Source organism: Peromyscus maniculatus, chromosome 10 (assembly GCF_049852395.1).
Source record: "Peromyscus maniculatus bairdii isolate BWxNUB_F1_BW_parent chromosome 10, HU_Pman_BW_mat_3.1, whole genome shotgun sequence".
NCBI classification, from domain to species: domain Eukaryota; kingdom Metazoa; phylum Chordata; class Mammalia; order Rodentia; family Cricetidae; genus Peromyscus; species Peromyscus maniculatus.
This window is the reverse complement of record NC_134861.1, coordinates 3149196-3170315: the sequence shown is the minus strand read 5'-3', so window position 1 is coordinate 3170315 and position 21120 is coordinate 3149196. Positions and strand designations below refer to the sequence as shown.

The following is a 21120-nucleotide window of genomic DNA, read 5'->3' as shown; positions in this document are numbered from 1 at the left end:
GGGCGAGGGGGCGGGGCGGGAGCCCCGAGCTGCGGTGGCGCTGCGGGCAGAGGGTACTGTGCTTCGAGCCTCTGGCCGCGGGCGCGCGGAGGATCGTGCGAGCGCCGCACCTGCGGGCCCGGTTGTCGGGCTGTCGCAGCGCGGGGACCGCCCTACTAGGAGCTGTCGCTGACATGAGTGCAGGTGAGTGCTACGACTGGGGATCCGCCGGCACAGAGCTGCAGCCCTGGCAGAGTCTTGAGGACTGGGTGGCAATCAGGCTGCACCTGCAGTGCAGAGCCCTGAGCACAGCGGCTCCACCCAACTTTTGCTCCAGGGTTTGCAGCCCAGAAAGGCCGGCCCTCAGCCCCTGCCCCTGAACCCGGGTCGCGGAGCTCCGTGGCGTGCGCCAGGATTCCTACCCACAGTGCCAGCTAGGGTAGCTGCGCAGGGATGTCTGGCAGGCGCCACTCCTTGCTTCTCGTGGGGGTCCCAGGTTGCTTCAGTAAAGGGACCTGGATCCTGTTAAGGGGCCCTGGGTCACCGCAGTCCTAACCGTGGAGAGAGGTGTGATGACAGGCGGAGCTTTGCAGCAGGGGACTCCGCCCTTGCGCGGTTCCCGCAGCGCCTGGGTGGTGGCGTCTGGCAGACCCTGAGCGCCCTGGCTTCGCCGCTGCAGATCTGAGTGCCAGAGCCTCTATGTGTGTCAGTCCCGGCGCTGTCTGTGCGCGTTGTCCTTCCAGCTCCTCAGTCCTGAGCGTCTCAGCCCTGCCTCTCCCGCCGCACCCACCCACAGGGATCTGACAGCCTCTGTGCGATGCTGGAAAATCCCAGGTCCCTGCAACCCAGCAGCGCCTGTGCTCAGAGAGAAACTGAGATCTAGAGCTGGAAGGCTTTGGCTCAGACGCGGTAGCGTCTGCACATCACCCCAGGATGCACCCATCTGACATCCTCATGAATGTAGCCTGTGGGGAGGGCTGATCCTTGCATTCCCCAACAGAGAGGGGCAGGCCTCCATTTTCAGGAGCTATGGCCAGACTTCAATGACTTGAGCTCTGGCAAGTGATAGAGATTCGAACCCAGGGCTCCTTGATTCCAGCATGCTTCCTTCCAAGCCCAAGTTGCTACTGACAGCAGTGTGGCCCTTGGCCATGTTGCATAAACCAATAGGTACAGCTGCTTCCTCTGGGAGAAAGTGGACAGGGAGGGAATGAGCTTGGGGACAGCTCACTGTGGGCTCCTAGCCTGGAGTACCTCCTCCCAGGAGACTGTCCCTTCTCCCTCCTAGCCAAGGGAGGAGGAACTTCCGCAGTGGCTGTTGAGAGTAACTAAGCAAGTAGCACGGGAAGCGGGATCCCTCCTGAGATGGCCAACCTGTGACCTGGGGGTGGATGGGGAGGGCATCCTCAGACTTGGCAGGCCCTCCAGACATTTATCTAATGGTGGTGGAGGTAATGGCTGGGTGCATGTAGGGTAATTTCATGCTTTCAGACTATAATTGATACTTCTGGTCCTCCCGTAAACAGGAGCCCTCAGAGGGAGCACAGGTGCCCACTCCCGACATTTGTACTTTTTGTCCCGGGGGAAGGAGGGCTGGGGTTGTCATGGCAAGGAGACTAGGTTCTGAGCTATGGTGTGTGCCTGGTAGTCTTGGCCCTGGGACATCTTCCCAGTCTTGGCCTACTCGTCTGGAATTTTAGTTCCCCTCTAAGCAGGACAACCCTGTGCACAGCAGCCCCTCAGGAGTGTGGATGACCATTGTCGTGGCTGGGTCCCCTGGGTTCCTTTTGGAAATGGAGCTCAAGTGTTGTCTGGCCCACCTGTCTCTTATGTCTTGGCTCTGAGTAGCCTATTGTATGCACAGTGGTGAGTCACCCTCACTTACAGTGGAGGAGAGTGGACAGAGGCACATGGGTTCTAGTGTGTGACTGCTGTGTATGACTGGCAGCTCAGGAGCTTTCATTGACTACAGGGAAAGACTCCCCTGTGCCTCCCCGGGAACCTGGAACCTGGAGCGACAGGTTTCATGGAGTAATACTGGTCCTGACCATGCCCAGATGGGCAGGTGATGGGAGTGCCTGGCAACCTGTACAACCTCCTAGGCTAGAAGTTCCTTCCCAGTTGTGGTGAGGATAGAGAGGGTGCTGCTGGGGTCTGACAGCACAGTGCTTCTCCATGCTGGTTCTGGTGTGACACTAAGGCCTGTGGATGCCACCCTGGCTGTGGCTGCCTGTTGATCTCAAGCGGCCAGGAAAACCGTACCGAACACTGCAACAAGGTAGAGGAAGGAGATGATGCTCCATGGCAGACAGGACTTGATCTGAACCCAACATACTAGCTGTGTAGTTCTCCGTGTCTCAGTTTCCCCAGCTGTTGGAGGGATCTCTATAGCCATGCGTGCAGTGCCAGTCTTGACACAGCAAGGCTGTAAGGTGGTCTTGGGAGCAGAGGTCGCTTCTTTGCATTGCAGCCCATGTGACCACAGTGGGATAAGAGGGCTAGGAAGACATCTGAACCAGGAGTGGACGGGATGGATCCTGTGCTGGCGCCGCCAACAGGCACTGGGTCTTGAGTAAGGCCTGTGTACTTGCTAAGCCTAGATGTCCCTGGAGGTAGCTATAGACCTGGCTGAGCTGAGGTAAAGACGGGCAGGCATGTGCGTGTGCGCATGTCTGTGTCTGTGAGTGTTTGATATTATAACTAGGTGCCACAGACCAGGGGCTTTATGGGGAAATTTATTTTTGGACAATTCTGGAGCCCAAACAGTCAAGATCAAGGCATCAGCAGACTGATTTTCTTTCCTTGGCTTGTAGACAGCATCCCCTCCCTATGTCCCCACAGATTTGTCCCTCTGTGTGTCTGTGTCCTGATGTCCTCTTCTTCTAAGAACACTGTGCTGATTGGATGAGGGCATGAGAGTGACCTCATTCCATCTTCATGACCTCTGTCAAAGCCTCTTCTCCACATACAGCCACAGTGTAAGGTGTGGGGGTCAGGACTATACTGTGTGGATTCAGCTCATAACAGGTGGAGGCATGGGAGCCTGGCTTAGCCACCGTTTACTCCATGGCTTCTATGTAAGCAGCTGGAAGGGACCCAAGGATGCTCCGGATGTGCCCACCCCCACACAAGACAATGAGGCCTGGAGAAGGACCAGCACCCATCCAGGGTCAAAGAGAGTATTTGGTACATCTATCTAACACACTTGGAATGTGGCACTTGCTCCTCCTATCCCAGGAGTGGGGAGTGTATGACCACAAGCTGTCTGCCTGGGTACCACTAACATACCAGAGCAGGTCACCAGCCGCGGTGGGGAACAAAGAATACCAGATATCATGCCTTCATCCTGGAAATATTTACTAGGTACCTACCGTATGCTTGTGCTGCTCCAGGCTCTGAGACTTTGCAGCAAACAAAAACGTGAGGAAACTATCAGTTTCTTGAAACTTGCATTCTAGGTGGGTGTGGGAAGCATTGACAGAGGATATGATGACCTCTCAGTGTTAGCGGAAAATGTTTAAGAAAACCAATATCATTAAAAAGGTACAGAGCGAGATCCAGGGCAGGCCCCAAACCTACACTGAGAAACCCTATCTCAAAAAACCAACCAACCAACTAACCAACCAAACAAACAAAGGCAGCAGAGGGGAGCTGGAGAGATGGCTGAATGGTTAAGAGCACTGGTTGCTCTTCCAGAAGACAAGGGTTTGGTTCCCAGCACCTACATGGTGGCTCACAGGCTTCTGTAACTCCATCTCCAGGGGAATCTGATGGCCCTTCTGGCCTCCTCAGACACCAGGGGCAGAGGTGGTGCACACGAATACATGCAGACAAAGCACTTGTACACATAAAGTAAAATCAATACACAGTGCATCTCGCATGTGAACTCAGCACTCCCACACAAGGAAGAAAGGCCAGCATGTCTGAGGTGGCCTTGCTGCCGATCTTCTTTGTAACGGGATATAGAGTCCAAAGCAGGAAACAGTGTTGTTTTCATTCTGGGGGCGGTGTACATGGCTTTGGAAACCCATGATTGCAGAGAAATGGGATGTTCCATTCTGTAGGAGTCACTGCCCTTTGCACAGAGCACAGATGGGCACCTCATTGTCCATGGCTGGGTGGAGCCGAGTACAGGCAGACACTGGGTCCCATCTCTCCTAACAACTCCACTGTTGGGTGAGGTACAACAGAGATGAATCCCCCTAACCCTGAAATGTGTCAGGAGTCACATTTGGTCAGGACTCTGAGGACCATGAACTGGACTGACGTTCTCTGATTCCTTATGCTCTGTATCCCCAAACTCTGACTTTATTTCCTATGATGGTCAAGGTTAATTCCTCAGCTAGCTACCCCAAATTAAGTTTCTGATAATGAGGTGGTTTTTTCTAGAATTAGATTTGAAGCTGATGAATGCTTGGGAAGTCCATTCTGGTATCCCAGGAAGGGGAGTGTCCTGTGACCCTTTGAGTGTTCCTAAATTACCCTGCCCCACACCTGGTGAGAGGGAAGAGTGTTAGCCCCGAGGAAGGCCCTGTCCTGTCACTGGCCCTTTAAAAGGGGCCATGGCCTATTCTCAGGGCCAGGCCAGGCCACAGTTGCTGACACTGGCAGCTGTTGGGACTCAGGGATGCTGGCCTCGTGCCCACCTGCTTTAGAGTCTGCGGCTGTCCTCTGCACGGGCTCCTTGTAGCCTTCCTCGTGCTTTCCTGGGGCTGTACCAGCCTCATCGGAGGTGTGGTGGGACCTGCCCTGGAGCTGGGCCTCCTGGGCTGGCTTCTTGCCGTCCTCAGTATTTCCCCGATCGTGTATCAGGGTCTTGGGAGACTGAGGGTGCTGGGCACTTGGTACCATTGCCAGCTTCCTGGCAGAGCCTCAAAGAGCAGGTAAAACGGCCACTGCAGGAAGACACTGTGACAGGCAGTGGCAGCTCTTGGATTTAGTCACTATTATGTGCCGTGATGGGGGCTTCTAGGCTGCTTTGAGCATGTTGGGCTTCAACTAAATTGCTGCGGAGAACCCCAAGGCTGCTGGTCCCTGCAGAGTAACTCGAGTGTCTCATCTCTGTTTACTCTGGGATGTTTCCACCACCACACAGCTCAGGGCTTCTAGGGTATCCGCAGCACCCAGGCAGGACAGACAGGCTTGTATGTCACCTCAGCAGCCATGCTCATGGGGGCACTTCCTTGGGGCCCTGGGCCAGACTGGGGATCTGCTTTCTCCTGTATCCTCCTCATACCTCACAGGCCTAGTGCTGGGGTTCCCTCACACAGAGGGAAACTGAGGCCTTGCATGTCCCAGCAGTTACCTGGTGCCACAAGATTGGTTAGTGGAGGGGCTGGAATTTGAACCCCAAGGGGCCCAGCTGCCCTGTGTCGCCCTAATGGAGTGGGTTGTGTCTGGTCCTTCTCCACCTGTGTGCCCTGGCCATCAGCTGGGGCAGTTTCTGTTGCTTGGTGATATGAATGAGTGCTTTGTGTGCACAGGGGCATTACCTCAGAGCTTCTTAGAGGGATTTGCATGCCTGTCTCCTCACCTGAGCCAGGGAGCCTTGCTCCAACTTCCCAGGTACAGGGTTTGCTGGCATACATCTCCAGCAGCCTCCTCTGCCTTCCATGAAGTCTCCCCCTGAGGTCATTGATCCACACTTGGACAGCTCTGATCCCAAGAGAGAGATTCTTACCACGTGTAGCTCACATGCCTCCCTATAGGTCATCTGGACTCCTGGTCCCTTCAATACACAGCTCTGACTCCTGCCTCAGATACCCCAGCATGCATGCAGGGCCTTGGCCCTCCGGAGTCCACTATCCACTTGAAGGGGCCAGTCACAATGCCTACTTCTCCTCTGGTTCCCACAGCCCTGCCCTGCCAGGGTCTCCCTTGGTGCAACTTTGGGGTAGCTCTTGCCCCACCTTGTACCTTAGCGTACCTGTAGGTAAGAACAGGGGCACCATGGAGTATGTGGTCCTGCCTGGCCAGGAAGTTGGCTTCTGAGGCTGACATCGTTTCAGGTAAATGTGCCAGCTGGTCTTCCTCATCTGGTGTTTTCACCATGTTCCCTTTTTGGGGAAGTATTTTGGCCTTCAGCTTTGGTTAGGGTTAGGGTTCTGATGCGGAAGTACTGACAGTCTGACAGGGTTGAGGCACCTGAGTTGCATGCACAGTGACAGCCTTTTGGCTCCGCGGGTAGGATTAGGGCAGGTGGGAGGGGGAGGCTTTCATTCTAAGACCCTTATTTTTGCTGTTTGGCTCAATAAAGGGGCTGGTCCCGGATGCTCTCTGCCTGGGGGCTTTTGGCTGGTGGTGAACATGTGTGTCTCAAGCAGGTACTCTATGGATGCTATTGGGGGTCTCATGCCACCTGCTCCATGGCTGAAGAGTTCCCCATCTGAGGGTAGTCTGTAGTCAGTGGAGAGTGTAGTCAGTAGGGGCCCCTTTGGTACAGTGGGGTTCCAGGACCCCTTGTTAGGTATGTTCTGCCAACTACCCTTTGCCTCAGTTTACCCACCTGTGAGCAGAGCTAGCATCAGCTTTTGGTTTGTTTGTTTGTTTGTTTGTGACAAGTTTTCTCTGTTTAGTTTTGGTGCCTGTGCTGAATCCTGCTCTGTAGACCAGGCTGGCCTTGAACTCACAGAGATCCACCTGGCTCTGCCTCCGGAGTGCTAGATTAAAGGCATGTGCCACTGCCGCCTGGCATAACACCAGCTTTTGGGGATTCGTCAAGACCTGGTAGGTACTTGGAAGTAGGAGTGTAGGGACATCTGAAACACCCCGCACCACTTGGGGACACCCAAAGTCACCCTCTTCTTGAAGTCAGCTTACCTCTTACGCCACTTAACATGTGCCTTTCTCTTTGCCACTTCTCAGCCCAGCACCCCCGCAGATCTGTTTACATTGCTGATCTCTGGGGAGTGAGTGCCCAGGTGGAGCATCCTCAGAGGCCGAGGCCCATGTGGTGTGTTGAGTCATGTCTCCTGAGTTGAGCTTTCTGGGCCTTGGGATCTTCAGACACAGGAGCAGGGAGGGACAGTGAGGTGGCAGTGTGATTCCAGCCAGCATGCTGGAATAGAAGCCACTGTCCCTGCAGGATTCCATCCTCAGGGCTGGGCAAGCCTCAGACTCCTTCCCAGAGCCTTGGAACCTCTTAGAGTGTTCCTGATAGGGAGCTGGTTCCCTGACACCTGCCCTGGGAGAGTGAAGGGGGGCAGCTGGCCCTGCTTCATACTTGGCTCCTCTGCCACGCAGAAAACACGATTCTCTGGGACTTCAGTGTCCCCAGGATCTGACATGGCAAATGACACCTTCAAGCCTGTGTCCCCACTCCCCCACTGGTGCTTTAGTAGGCACAAAAGCAGAGCCCTGAGGACTTCACTGTCACCAAGATTACTTGTGACTTTCCAGTTTTTTGTCCTTAATGGTCTTGGCTTCAGTTCTGAGTGGGCAACAGAAGGGAGGTGGTGCTGTTGGTGAACTAGGAGGGGACCCTGGGAAGCTGGAGGGAGAGAATGTTGGGGGAGAGGCAGGAGGGAACCTCAGGATCGGTGGGCATCACCAGGGGTGATGGGTGATGGGCTTGATTCTTCTGCAGCCTGCTGGGAACATATAAATATCCTCACAGTCCCACAAAGAAGCTGGGGTCTTTCTCCTAGACAGTGACTCCCCTAGGAACAGGGCTGGTTGGGAGAGCTTAAATCCCACATGTCCTGGGTGAGGTGAGCAAAACTCCCTGAGGTGAAGGAAGGTGCCCCAGGGATGCAGGGCATTGTGCTGGGAGAAGGGAGGAGGGGGAGGGGACAGGTGAAAGAGTTACAGGAGGTGGGGGGAGGATATGGGAGGAGGGGGAGGAGAGGAAAGGGAAGAGGAAGAAGGAAGGAAGGGGGAGAGGGAAGAAGAGAAGGGAGACAGAAGGGGGACAGAAATGGAGGAGGTGGGAGAAGAGGTAGAGAAGGAAGAGGAAAATGAGGGGAAGAGGTGGGGAGGGGTCACCTTGAGGCCTGCTGCCACCTCGTGTTTCTGGGTCTAGCCTCAGCCGGGGTGAGGCTTCCTCTGTTCCAGGAATCAAGGTCTGTCCCACTCAAGCTCAGAGCTGTTCCAAATGTTCTGGAAGTCTTCATTCGCTAGCTCTTCTGTCTTCACTGCTAACCCTGCTTACCTTCTCCCTGCCCCTCCAACCATTGATCTGGACTCTGCCGACTTTCCACTCAAGCTCTGGCCTGCCCCAGCTCCACACGCTCACAGAGCCTTCCAGCTCTATCACAGACAGTGTCACCTCCCTCCTTGCTCCTGAACCCATGGAGTTCCCTGCTGAAGACTCAGGTCAGGTCCTGGCTGCTGTGCAACCCAGGGTTGCTACTGACCCTCTCTGATGCACTCCTTCTTAGATAATGTGAGGGCTGGATACTGGTTCCCGGGGGCCTCCTGTCCTAATTCTTGGAAGTTGTCACTGTGTCAGCTTTACATGGGCAGAGGGAGTGTTCAGATGTGACTAAATGAGGACCTCGCCGTGGGGACGTGATTCTGGGTTACCCAGGTGGGTCTGCATTGGTGAGAGGCAGGTCAGAAGAGATTGAAAACTAACAACCAAAACAGAGCCAGGAGGGGAGCTTCCGGGCTGCTGGCTGCAAATATGGAGGAAGGGTCATGAGCCACAGGATACGGGAGGCCAACAGGGCAGATGTCTCAGAAGAACCTGCCTTGCTGCAGCTCAAGTCCTCCTTTGCAGCCACCCCAAACCATTTACCCTATGGAGGATCTTGCTTTGATGGGGTTCAACTCCTGCACATTCATAAGTGCCCACTTGAACATCACTCTACCAGGAAGCCCTCCCAACCCCCCCCCCCCCCCCGTGGGGCTGATGTGTCCCTGGCACTTCTGAGGATGGAAGCCAGATGAGATTCTTCACTGTGGTTCTGTGTGTCCCAGGGTAGGGTGCAGCGTAGCTGGACGGGGAGAGACTCTTGTCTCTCACCACTAGACAACCCTGACTTTGGGCCTGGCTGTGTCCTGCTGGGCTCTCATACCACCCCCCTCCTCATATGGGACCTGGCTGGCTCTCAGTGCTCATGGTGAAGGGAGATGATCCCTGCTGGTCCTGGTCACCTGGAAACTGTAACGCAGAGCCAAGGTCCAGGGAGGTGCTCTGGCTGTTGTCCCTGGTAGCCATGTGGAACAAGCAGAATAGCACAGAGGTGTCCACTAGTGGCCTGGGATGCCAGTGGCCAAGCCTGGCTGGCATCAGTGTACAGCTGTGCCTCCCACGGTCTCTAGGATAGTCAGTGCATGCCTTTCTGATCTGGTGGCTGTCTGCATTCCATGGCTTGTAGCCACATCACTGCAATCTCTAAGGCCAGGGCCTGCCACCCTCTCTTCCATCCTCCCATGGTGACCTGAGTATGTAAATTTCCTCGGCTTCCTTCTCATAAGGACAGCTGTTATGTCACCCGGACAGTCCTGAGTGACATGGATTTTAACTTCATGGCATCTTAATCAAAACACAAAACCCCCATTACCCCCACGAGTACCATATTTCCACATTTTGAGGAGGAAACTGACATCTTTTGGAACAGTCTGTGGTTGGGGTGGATACATCTCCTCTTGTGGTACACATAAAGTCTGAGATTGTGAGAATGACTTCTCACAGAGTGAAGGACGTTTCTCTTAATTCACCAAATTTAAACATCCCGTGTGCCTTGGGCTTGCCACTTCCAAAGTCAGTGGACAGGGTTGTCTCTTCAGAAGCAGGGAAACATACTGAGCCTGAAGTACCTAGGACTTCTGAGATCGGGGTGCTCCCTCGGGAGGTGCTGCTGAGGAGTGGCTCTGAGTATGGCTGGGGGCGGGGCATCAGAAGCCACAACAGAGGGAGGGTGATGTCATCTGCTGTCCATCCAAGCAGAGACCATAGGCCAAGAAAGCCACCGTCCATTCCAGCAGCATCTCTCAAGCTCCCAGGGCCCCAGGACCCAGCACTGCCGAGGACCCTGAAGTGCTTTTCTGTGGGTTGCACTTAAGGTTATTTGCTGAGCTAGAAATTAAAATACAGATTTTTTTTAAAAAGCTGTTAAATTAAAAGTGTAATAAACGCTCTCACGTGAACCCATGAACATAGTTAGTGAGTGTGGAATTCACTCTGCACATTTGTGACTCTCCTTAGCACCCGGCTTCCCAGACAGTGTGACCAGACTTTGAAGTCTGGTTCTGTGATATCACATGTGAGACAGTGAGGGTGACCGTCAGCTTCTGTCACCACCAGAAAGGACCCATGGCAATCATGTATAAGCAGAAAATGCTTACGTGAGTGCCCCTCCATGGGGGTTCCAGGGCTTTCAGGCCCCTGGTGGGGTGTGGGTCCAATGGTGGGGGCACATGGCAGAGTAATTCTTCTCAGTTTGTAGCAGGAAAGCAGAAGAGGATAAGGAGGAGGCTAGGGCTCCACTGTGTGCTTTGAGGACACACTCCCTGTGGCCGGAACTTCCGTTGGCCACACCCCCTAAAGATTATGCCACCACCTCCCAATAGTACCACCTGAGGACCTAGCCTTCCTCACTGGGGCCTTAGAAAAAAAAATAAAACAAACAAACAAACAAACAAACAAAAAACAAAACCCAAACCAAACCAACCAATGAACAAAAACAAAGCAAACTGTCACAATATCCCTGCATGATGCAAAGCCTCATGTTCCTCTCAAGGTGCGGATGACATCCCTCCATTCCCAAGACCCAACATGTCTCTCCTGTCCTAGTGCTTCTTAGAAGTCCAAATTCAAAATAAAAACAAGATCTACCAAACAAAAAGCCCAAGTTCAACTGGGCAGTGGTGGCAGACACCTTTGTCCCAGCACTCAGAGGCAGAGACAGACAGATCTCTGAGTTTGAGGCCAGCCTGGTCTACAGATCGAGTTCCAGGACAACCAAAGCTCCACACAGAGAAACCTTGTCTTGAAAAACAAAACAAAACAAAAAACAAAAAAGAAGAAACCAAAAAACAAAAAGTCCAAGTTCAAAGCTTCTGAGACTCAAAAATACTAAGCTGTGAGCCCCCATAAATTTTTTTTAAAAAGAAAATTATACTTTCTGAGGTAAACATTCTAATTTAAAATTGAGGAATAGGAAAATAGGAGATGTTGGCTCACAGCAAGACCAGAACACAGCAGAGCAGACATGAAACCCTGAATCTGCATGGTTACCATCTGAGGTGCACTGCAGAAGAATGCAGGCCCCTGACGGGTTAGGCATTCCTGCCACCTCGGCTTGCTGGCTGTAGCACCCTGGCCCCTCTCTGATGGGTTTCTATTCCACCTGCAACTTCCCTCAGCATCTCTTCATCTGTATGGGCCTGAGGTGGGGACATCACAGGCTACAGCTTCAGTTTGTGGTTTTATGCAGCACTCTTTTCGAGGCTGTTTGTAGGAATTCCAGTCCTGTAGCACTTGGCCTGGCCTTTGGGGGCCTTCTTTTGTCATGCCAGTGAAAGCCATCATGACCCATGACCCCACATTCTGTACCCCTGTGGAGCCAGCACCCTGTAGACAGCTCAAGATCTATGAGCCAGGGATTGTGTCAAAGCTGGCTTGGACCACGACTGCTGAGGTGGCTTCTGGATGCCTTGTTGGCCGAATTTAGGGCTGGGGCACACAGGGCACCCAAGTGCTCATTCAAGAAAGTGTTCTGTCCTGGAAGTTCTCTGAGGCAGATCTTGTACACCTCTAGTTTCTGTGCCCGTGGTGCCTCTGTGGTCACTCGCCTGTCCCTCAAGAGCCCTGAGTATCATGTGCCTTGCAGCTAGCAGCCACACCCACCAGCTAAAGCTTCACATGGGCTCTTTATAGTCAAGCGGAAGTTTCTAAATCTTTCTGCTTTGCTCCTCTCTGCTCCTCATTCTTGTTAATCTGGCTAAAGGTAGCTGGCAGTTACCACACTACAGTGGTGCCCATGCCAAAGCCTGAATGTTGTGTTGCCATGACATGGTTTCTGTCTGATAAACTAGCCTGTCCTTCTGCCCTTCCTCCCACATTCTGTCAGGGTGCTGGAAAATACAGCCATATTCTTTACTGAGGTCTAGAAAGGAGACCTCTGACCCACTTCCAGGTAGAATCCCCTTTCCTCCTCAGCGAAGATTCCACTGTGTACATTTCCTGTAGCATCTCATCTTCTGAGCTCTCCAGGATGGTCCCCCTGAGCTCTTCCAACAGCTTCCCAGGTCTCCTCTATCCTGTTCCTCCAGATGCTTCCAAACTCCTTCCTCAGCCCCTAGGCTCTTCTTCCTCCTCAGGCACAGTTGCAGGCAACGACTTGACCTCTTAGTATAAACTTCCGTTAGTTTAATGTTGCTATCACAAAATACCTGGAGATGTTTAACATATGAAGAGAAAGTGCCCATTTGGATCTGGAGTTCTAGAGATACCAGTCCCTCAAGGGGCAGGTCCATTGCTTTCAGGCCTCTGATAGGTTGTCGACGGTGGCAGTGGGACATTTTGTAGAAGAGTAAAACAGTTCATCTCATAGCGGCGAAGCAAGAGGAAGTGGAGAGGTGGGGACCGTACTGCTTCTGAGGCTGTGACAGTTTCTTTTAGTCATCTAAAATCACCAGGGAGATGGGGCTGTGGGGGATAATCTATGCTGGTAGATCTGGGAAGACTCACCTTCGACAGAGAGGTCCTGGACTGTATAAATGGAGAAAGTGACTAATCACTGATGGTCACTCATCTCTCTGTTTGATAATTGTGGATGCGATGTGACCAGTGGCCTCAAGCTCCTGCCACCATTCCCTCCCACTGTGGTGGACTGTACCTTAAGCTGTGAACAAAAACAAACACTTCAGTTGCTTTTTTCAGAGTATCACATCACATCAACAGGACAAAAGATCAAGACAGGAGCTTAACCGTAGTGACCCAAGGACCTCCTTCTAGGCCTTTCCTCGTAAGGGTTCTTCCTCCCCACAGGACCACCCTGTGGATCAAGCCTTCAACACATGCACCTTTTGAGAACACTCAGTATATGTCTTAGTTTATTGCTGTGAAGAGACACCATGACCATGGCAACTCTTATAAAGGAAAGCATTTAACTGGGGCTGGCTTTCAGGTTCAGAGGTTTAGTCCATTATCATCACCAGTAGGAAGCACGATGGTATGCAGGCAGATATGGTGCTAGAGAGGTAGCCGAGAGCTCTACAATCTCGATCCACAAGCAGCAGGAAGAGACAGTGAGCCACTAATCCTGGCTTGAGCTACTGAGACCTCAAAGCTGTTCCCTAGTGACACACCTCCTCCAGCAAGGCCACACCTCCCAATAGTCCCAGTCCCTATGACCTTACGGGGGCCATTTTCATTCAAACTACTATAGTATCAAAATCAACAAATGGCCATAACATCCTAGTCTTAGTAGCAAAATGCTCTTGACATTACTAAACCCTAAGAGGTTCTTGAGGACTACCAGGAATCTCTGGACAGCTCTGAGAACTTCTGATCAAGGCTGGAATATTGTGCACTCACTGAAATGATAATGAGGGGTTAGTAGAATGCATGTCAGTGCTGGTATAGAGTCAAAATTTAGGATATACATTTGTTGTACACAGTGGTGTCTTAGATATTTAAGACAAGCATGTTAGAGGAAAATCCATGAAGAGATAACGGCATTATAGCAACCCTTCCTTTACTCCTAGCCCTGTGTGCGTGATGACTTTGCCCAGATCTGTCTCAAGGATGCTCCCCTAGAGAGCCTTCCCCTCCCCAGCTGGCATTCTCCACTCACTGCAGAGCTAGGGCCGAGTGACACCTGGCCTGCTGCCAGCCCAGGAATGCAACTGCATGTGTGATGTGACCTCGGGTGACGATTTTATCCACAGTCATGAATGAAGGAGGGGTTTCTGTGCAGGGGTGAACTCCACGCTGTTGATGAGAAATTAGTTGCTGTTCTGAAATTCTGCGTCTTTGGCCAAGATGGAATGCTCACACCTGGCAGGGCCTCAGCAGAGAGCTAAATATACCCTGGGTGTGGCAACCTCAGAAACCCTGGCTGTTGACCGGCCGGATCCTCAGGGAGCCATTGTTTTATCTCATAGCAATCGATGCCTGTGTTTTATGGCACCTGAGAGCCCTGGGTACTCTGGGGACACGTGCAGGCATGACCTCCAACCTTTACAAATCCCAGTGGTGTGATGGCATTGCTCCCATTTGCTAGCATCGTGCTCCAATCGGACAGGAAGTGTGGCCTGCCTAAGGTCATGTGGCAGGTGGGGCTGGGCAGTGGGGTTCAGACCTGCAGGCCAGGAACGTGTGTCTCCCACAATGCTTTGCCAGCTCTAATGCCAGGGGAGGCCGCAGCCCCATGTCTGAAAGAAGCTGGCTGTAATGGTTAATTACAGAGTGTCCCTCTCATGGATGAAGCAGACTGCCGGTGAGCTGGTGGCATACGGGCCATCAGTAGCAGAGCGTTAACCTCTCCTCCCTGAGGCTTCACCCATTTTATAGGTGGGCACACTGAGTCAGAGAGGAGCCTTCCCAGTGACGCTCAGCATTGGGCTATCCTTCTGCACAGATCCCTTCCTCTCTCCAGCCACCCCTTCCCACAGATAGAGTCAGTGCTCAGGGCCAGGGGCACCTGTTCTTCAGTCATTGTGGTACTGGTGTGTGGTGGTGCTTCACACACTATGGAAAGGTGAATCCTCCCTTTTACTTGAAATGGGACCTGCGGCCCCATGGCTGGCACCTTGGATAGTGCCTCTGACCATAGTTGGAGTTTGGGGGTGATTTTTGTTCCACGTCAGGGGCTCTGAGGCTTCCTTCCCGTTGGTGGTCTGCTCTAAGCTGGGACACCTCCTCTTTCTGTCTCCAAGTCCCCCTACACACCCTGAGGCTCGGTGGGTCTCAATAGGGCTCTGCTAGGATCTGGGACCAGAGGCAGCTCAAGCTAGCAGGGCACTTATCTGATGTGGGCAGTCAGCTGGGCACAGCAGCTCCCCTTGAGCTGAGTCTTCCATCCATGTGCCGAAGGAGGACATGGCACTTGCTGATGTGACAGATACCAGGAGGCGTGTCTTCCAGATCTCAGCCTTCTGCAGAGGTAGCCCCCTCCCCGCACAGTGTCCTGTAGGCAACTGGTCCCTGAGACAGCCAGTATAGTACAGTGACTTGAGATATGCTGGTAGAATCACTTCTGCGTCAACCCCTGGCCAGAGTTGTCCCTGATGCCATTCCTCTCCCAGAAGCCCTCAGCCACTGAGAAAGACAAACAAGATGTTGACTATACATGGTGAGAAAGAACGTCTCAAGGAGGCTGTGGGTAGAAGCTGACCTCAGTGAAATCCTGGCATGCTGCTTGGAGGAGGTGGTATGCAATCAAATAGGAGCTTGAGAGACAAAGGAGTGGGAGAAGGGCACCCTTGCAGGAGGGTGTCCTGGAGTAGCTCCATTGTGCCATCTGCCTCTTGAGCTCCCTGTCTTTGCATTCCTGGGCGCTGTACTTGTACGTGACACTGAGACCTCCCAGCCCTGGGGATCCTGGGAGGCTGTGTCCAGGGAGGTCCCCAACCCTGGAGCAGGGGTAGAGGTGAGGAAGACAAGGAGAAGCCAGGTGACCTGAGCACCAGTGATGCAGATTCCCGGCCCCCTGGACACAGCTGGCCTGTCCAGGCCCTGCATTTCCCACAAGCCCCACCTCTCCTCTGCACAGGGTTCTGCTGATCTGGCCACAAGGACTACTGTGGTGACAGCGTGTTTAAGGTCTTCTGCCACAGAGGGAGGGGAGGACGGTACCAGGAGCTGGAGTGACTGAGGGAGGACCCGGGCATTTGTCATTTCAGATGGGAGGGGAACAGGTCCCAGGTATCAATGCTATGTCTCCTCCCAGCCCTGAGTGTTGTTGAGGGCCACTCAGGCTGACTCTGCTGTGGCCCAGGGGCTCCACACGGCTCCAATCGAGGGCCATGCTGGGGCAAGGGACCACAAGCCCGGGGCTATGTGACTTATCATGGGCAAGGCTTCTGGTTGGGAAACCCTGGGTCCCTTCCCTGCCCACGACGTGACCACAGCCATGCCCCAGGGTTGCCAGGAGCCAACAGCCAGCCACAGGCACTGCAGCCTCTGCAAGCTTTCTGGAAACTGAGCCAAGCTGCCATGGCTTAAGCAGAAGCCAGGGCCTCAAGGCTCGGTTCTTCAGGCTCAGAACCCTTGAGGGCAATTGTGAGGTCTGGGGACTGGGACACACGCCCCCCACACCTGGAGGTGGAAGGCCATTGTGAACACACCGCCAGCGCTCTCCCTGGGCACTGAGGGGGCCCTCTGTGTTGTCCCCAGCTAGGGCATATGGCAGTGGTGACGACACAGGGTCCCTGCTCTGGGGGAGTTCCTGGCTAAGGACAGGTGACCACGGGGTCCAGGGCTACACAGACCATGAGAGCTAGAGATGTAGGGAGGGCCTTGAACTGCATGGAGACCCTGATGCCACCAGTCTTTGCTTTCAATTCTGTAAAAGGTGGGAGTTGGGGAGGTTAGTCAGGACAGAGCCTGCTTCCCAAAGGACCACCTTGTCCTGGGGGCTATAGCAGCTCAAAGCTGAGGGGAGGGGCCGGTTACCTCTGCCTCCCTGCTTTGCGGGCCAAGAGCCAGAGCCTGGCGGCGCTGAGCAGGCCAGGCCTTCTTCTCCCACTTAGAGAGACTGGATCGTTCAGATATCGGCCACCTGACCCACATCAACGCACTTGTGTGTTTTTGTCTGGCAAGAGCCATTTCCCCAGGTGCCCATGAACTCTGGTGGGCAGAAATGAATTGCAGGGAGCGCTCCGAACTCTGCAGGGAGGCTGCGGTTTGCAGAGCAGGAGGAACCCGGCAATTAAAGCAGGTCGAGCCAGGGGCCTGGGCCTGTGGGCTTTTTATGCTCCATGATTACAGCTTCCGTTTGCGCAGGGCCACGCACATCTCCGAACGGTCAGGGACTGCAGGTCCATTCGACTTGGCTGAACGTCCTCAGAAACAGGCAGGGAAGAGGAAGCCAGGGCCACATGGCTAGAAAGGTAAAGCTGTGACTGAGGCCCAAGTCCTGGGTCCTTCCTGCCACCTTCCGATGTTCTGTGACATCTGGTCTGTCAGGACTGGAGTGGCTTGTGTGGACAGGGCCAGGCCAGGCAGGGGGAGGTCCAGAGGAGGTGATATTGTCTGAGCTTGGGGTCATGCTGAGTGAACTCAGAGAGGAGCCCTCAGGGCCGCTGGCTCTGCTGTCTATTGTGGAGTTTCTAAAGGCACTGTCCGCTTGCCCAGGCCTCCTCTGTCTTTTTTTTCCAGCTTCTGAAGCAACTCTTGGCTGCCATTCCCCTGCCCTTGACCCCGGAAGGTGGTAAATCTGGGTGTCCCCTCTGCTGGCCCGAGGGACGTCACTGAGGAGGCTGACCTATGCTGGGGCTGTGCCCTTGCCTGTGTGTTCTCAAGGTTTCCTTTTCATCTTTGGTATCAGCACACAGGGCCAGGGAGAGGGACAAGGAGCACACGAGGAAGGTTTGTTCTGGAAAGAACAGGTGGGCTTAGACACCGGGGAAGGACCATCGCCACAGTCTGCTTCCCCCAGCTTTTCTCTGGGGTCTCTGGACCTCCCCTGGCTTGGGTACGGTGCCTGCTTTCCTCTGAGTCCCATTTCCTGAATCTCCACCAGCGTCGAACCTCCTTCCACCATAGGTCTGTCCCCTCCTTCCACGACAGTGTGGCGCCACTTCCTGTGCCCTGCTGTGGCTCAGCCATACTCTCCCGGCCTCCAGGTGGCGAGCGGCTTTTGTTTTGGTATGTTGTTTGATTTTATTTATTTTTTTATTGTAAAACATTTATTTATACCATAAGACTTACTATTTAAACCATGTTTAAGTGCCCAGTCGAGCGGCATTAGTAATTTGTCCATTTCCAGAGCTCTTTTATCCAAAACTTTGGCCTCACTGACTGTGGCCGCCCTCCCTGCCTCTCCCAGCATTCTCTGCTCTGCCTCTGTACTTGGTGTGGACCTTTGACCTCACATGAATGGATTCCTCCTGTGTTTGTCTCTCAGCACTAACGTATCTAACCAGGGCAACGTCTTCAAGCATCATCCATGTTGTAGAAGGGAAAATTGTCCTTCCTTCCTTCCTTCCTTTTTTTTTTTTTCTTTCTGCGACAGAGTCTGAAAGATGCAATCCTCCTGCCTCGGTCACCTGAGTGCTGAGATGACAGCCTGTGCTATCACATCTGGCTGCCCCTCCCTTTGAAGGCGAGTTCACGGTTTGGATGGAAAACATTGTTTGTTCATGATGACGGACAGTGGGTAGCTACAGCTGGAGTGGTCATCGAGTTACAGTGGGGGACCTTGATGTCCCTGACTTTGTGTAGAATTGTGTAGAATTCAGAAATAGACTTGTTGTATCACGTGGTGCTCAGGTGTTTGGGGGACTGCCCTGTTGTTTCCTGTAGTGCCTGTACTGTTGGGTACGTGGTGGGATTGTCTCTGGGGACGGCAGCCTCACCGTAGCTTGGCTGAGGGTTGCCCTCCGGCTGCCCCTCCCTGACCTCCCGTCACCTCACATTCCCTGGCCCCACTCTGCTGAGTTGTGGAGATTTCCGCCCAGGCCTCCCTTGCCTCTCACAGCCACGCCTTTGCACAGGCTGTTCCCTATCTTGGGTGGCCTTACCTCCCTGTCCCTGTTACCCACCCCCTCATGATTCCCCATCTGGTAGCTCCCCGCTGTGCTCTTCTGGGAGGGTGCTGGAAGTGGGGTAGGGAGGACTCAGCTGTTGGCTGCCCCTTGCGGTTCTGTCTCGGCTGACACACGTCTGTCTGTCTGTCTGTCCAGGCTCTGTCTCATAGCCTGTCTACTCACTTTAACCAGGCACTCCTGGAATGGGGATGCTCCACCAGCTCTGGATTCTTCAGCCTCTGAGTCATGGTGGGGCCCCAGAACCTTCCGTGGCCAGGTGTGCACACATCTGGGGATGGCAGTGCCAGGCTGCAGGAGGGGAGACCTAATATGGATTCTCCCCACCCAGAGGCCAGAGCTCCAAGGCCCAGGCAGACTGGTCTGGTGCTGGGCCATGCTGCATTTGTGGCTGGTGCCCTCTTACCAAGCTCTCTAGGCATCTTTCATGAAGACATTGATCTCATTATGAAGACTCTGCTCTGACTTCATCACCACTCAAAGCTTCCACCTAACAGTCATCTTGGGGACAGGTTCCCAACATATGGTTGGAAGGATATTCACTATAGCCTGCAATGGCCAGCCTCTGTGCTGGACTCTGGGAGACATCTGAGCACTCTGCAGCTGGGGGTGGCCAGGGCCTGAGCTGGGAAACCAGATGCTGACTCTTGAGAGTCAAGTTGGACCCATGGCCATGCTGCTTTGTGCCATGTGGTGTGGCTAATCGGGTTGGGAGCAAGCGCTTTGCGCCATCTCCCTGCATGTCCTGCCCTGACACCTTCATGGTCCACAGCCACCATATTATCTGGCAGCCTAGGGACTCTGGGGGATGTTGGATTGCTGACCCACAGCCCTGCCTCGGGGTGGCATGGTACGTCCCTCTAGTTAGCCCTGCCAGAGCCCCATCCACCTCATGTGAACTTTACTACACCAGATACAGGGGTGGCTGCAGGCAGTTTTATGTTGGTTTGTGTTTTAATCATGGAATTATAGATACAGCACAGCATCGCCCACTGAACCATTTTAGGAGTACTCAGGGGTACAGAGTGCACTGTCAATATAATCAGCATTACCTCCCACCTCCAGAATTTTCCATCTTATACAATGGGAACCCATTGGGCATGATGGTACATGCCTTTTTTTTTCTTTATTAAGAAAATTTTTGTTCCTTTTACATATGGACCACAGAGTCCCCTCTCATTCCTCCTCCTGCTCCCTGCAAACTCCCCCTCCCTCCAACCCACTCCCCATCCCCTTCTCCGAAAAGGTAAGGCCTTCTATGGGGAGTCAGCAAAGCCTGGTACGTTCAGTTGAGGCAGGTCCAAGCCCCTCCCCCTGCATCAAGGCTGTGCAAGTGTCCCACCATAGGTAATGGGCTCTAGAAAGTCAGCTCATGGACCAGAGACAGATCCTGATCCCACTGCCAGGGGCCCCTTAAACAGACCAAGCCACACAACTGTTTCACTTATGCAGAGGGTCTAGTCCAGTCCCAGGCAGGCTCCACAGCTGTTGGTCTACAGTTCATGAGTTCCCACTAGCTTGGTTCAGTTGTCTCTGTTGTAGATTTTCCCATCATGATCTTGATGCCCCTCGCTCGTAGAATCCCTCTTCCCTTTCTTCGATTGGACTCCTGGAGCTCAGCCTGGTGCTTGGATCTCTATATCTGCTTCCATCAGTTACTGGAGAAAGGCTCTATGGTGACAGTTGGGGTATTCACTGATCTGATTACTGGGGTAAGCCAGTTCAGACACCCTCTCCACTATTGCTAGGAGTCTTAGCTGGGGTCATCCTTGTGGATTCCTGGGAACTTCCCTAGCACACGGTTTCTCTCTATCCCATGATGTCTCTCTCTATCATGGTATCTCTTTCATTGCTTTCCCACTCCATCCCTGTTCCAGCTTGACTATCCTGTTTCCTTATGTTCTCATCCCCAATTCCCTACCCTCTATTGCCTCCCCTCACCCCCAGTTTACTCAGGAGATCTCATTTATTTCCCCTTCCCAGGGCTATCCATGCGTCCCTCTTAGGGTCCTCCTTGTCAGCTAGCTTCTCTGGAGCTGTGGGTTGTAGTCTGGTTATCCTTTGCTTTACATATAGTATCCACTGATGAGTGAGTATATATCGTATTTGTCCTTCTGAGTCTGGGTTACCTCACTCAGGATGACAGTTTCTAGTTCCATCCATTTGCCTGCAAATTTCATGATGTCCTTGTGTTTTTACTGCTGGGTGGTACATGCCTTTAGTCCCAGCACTCGGGTGGGTATCTGTGAGTTACAGGCTAGTCTGGTCTACATAGTTAGCTCCAGACATGCATAGTGAGACCTTCCGGAGACTAGTCCCCCTCTTTCCCGCCTTAGCCTGGCCCTCTCTATTCTTTCCATCTTATCTCTGGTGCAATTAGCTTCTGCTCCAGCAACTTGCCATCAGCTTGAACAAAATACGTGTTTTTGCAAAAAGAATTTAAGCATGCAGAGAAACTGTAAAAATAAATTATGGCAAACA

At 53.2% G+C, this 21120-nt stretch overlaps 1 protein-coding gene across 16 annotated transcripts in view; it reads left to right on the top strand.

Moving 5' to 3' along the window:
• The window catches only part of Ablim2 (actin binding LIM protein family member 2), a 125515-nt gene continuing 104395 nt past the window's right edge, over positions 1–21120 (top strand). For 7 of the 16 annotated variants that reach the window (XR_013042705.1, XR_013042700.1, XR_013042709.1 and 4 more), the window contains exon 1: positions 6–183. The gene's annotated coding sequence lies outside the window, so the exon portion shown is untranslated. Of the gene's footprint in view, positions 184–21120 lie in introns of all 16 variants that reach the window. The other 9 variants (XR_013042716.1, XR_013042704.1, XR_013042715.1 and 6 more) reach the window with 4 other exon arrangements.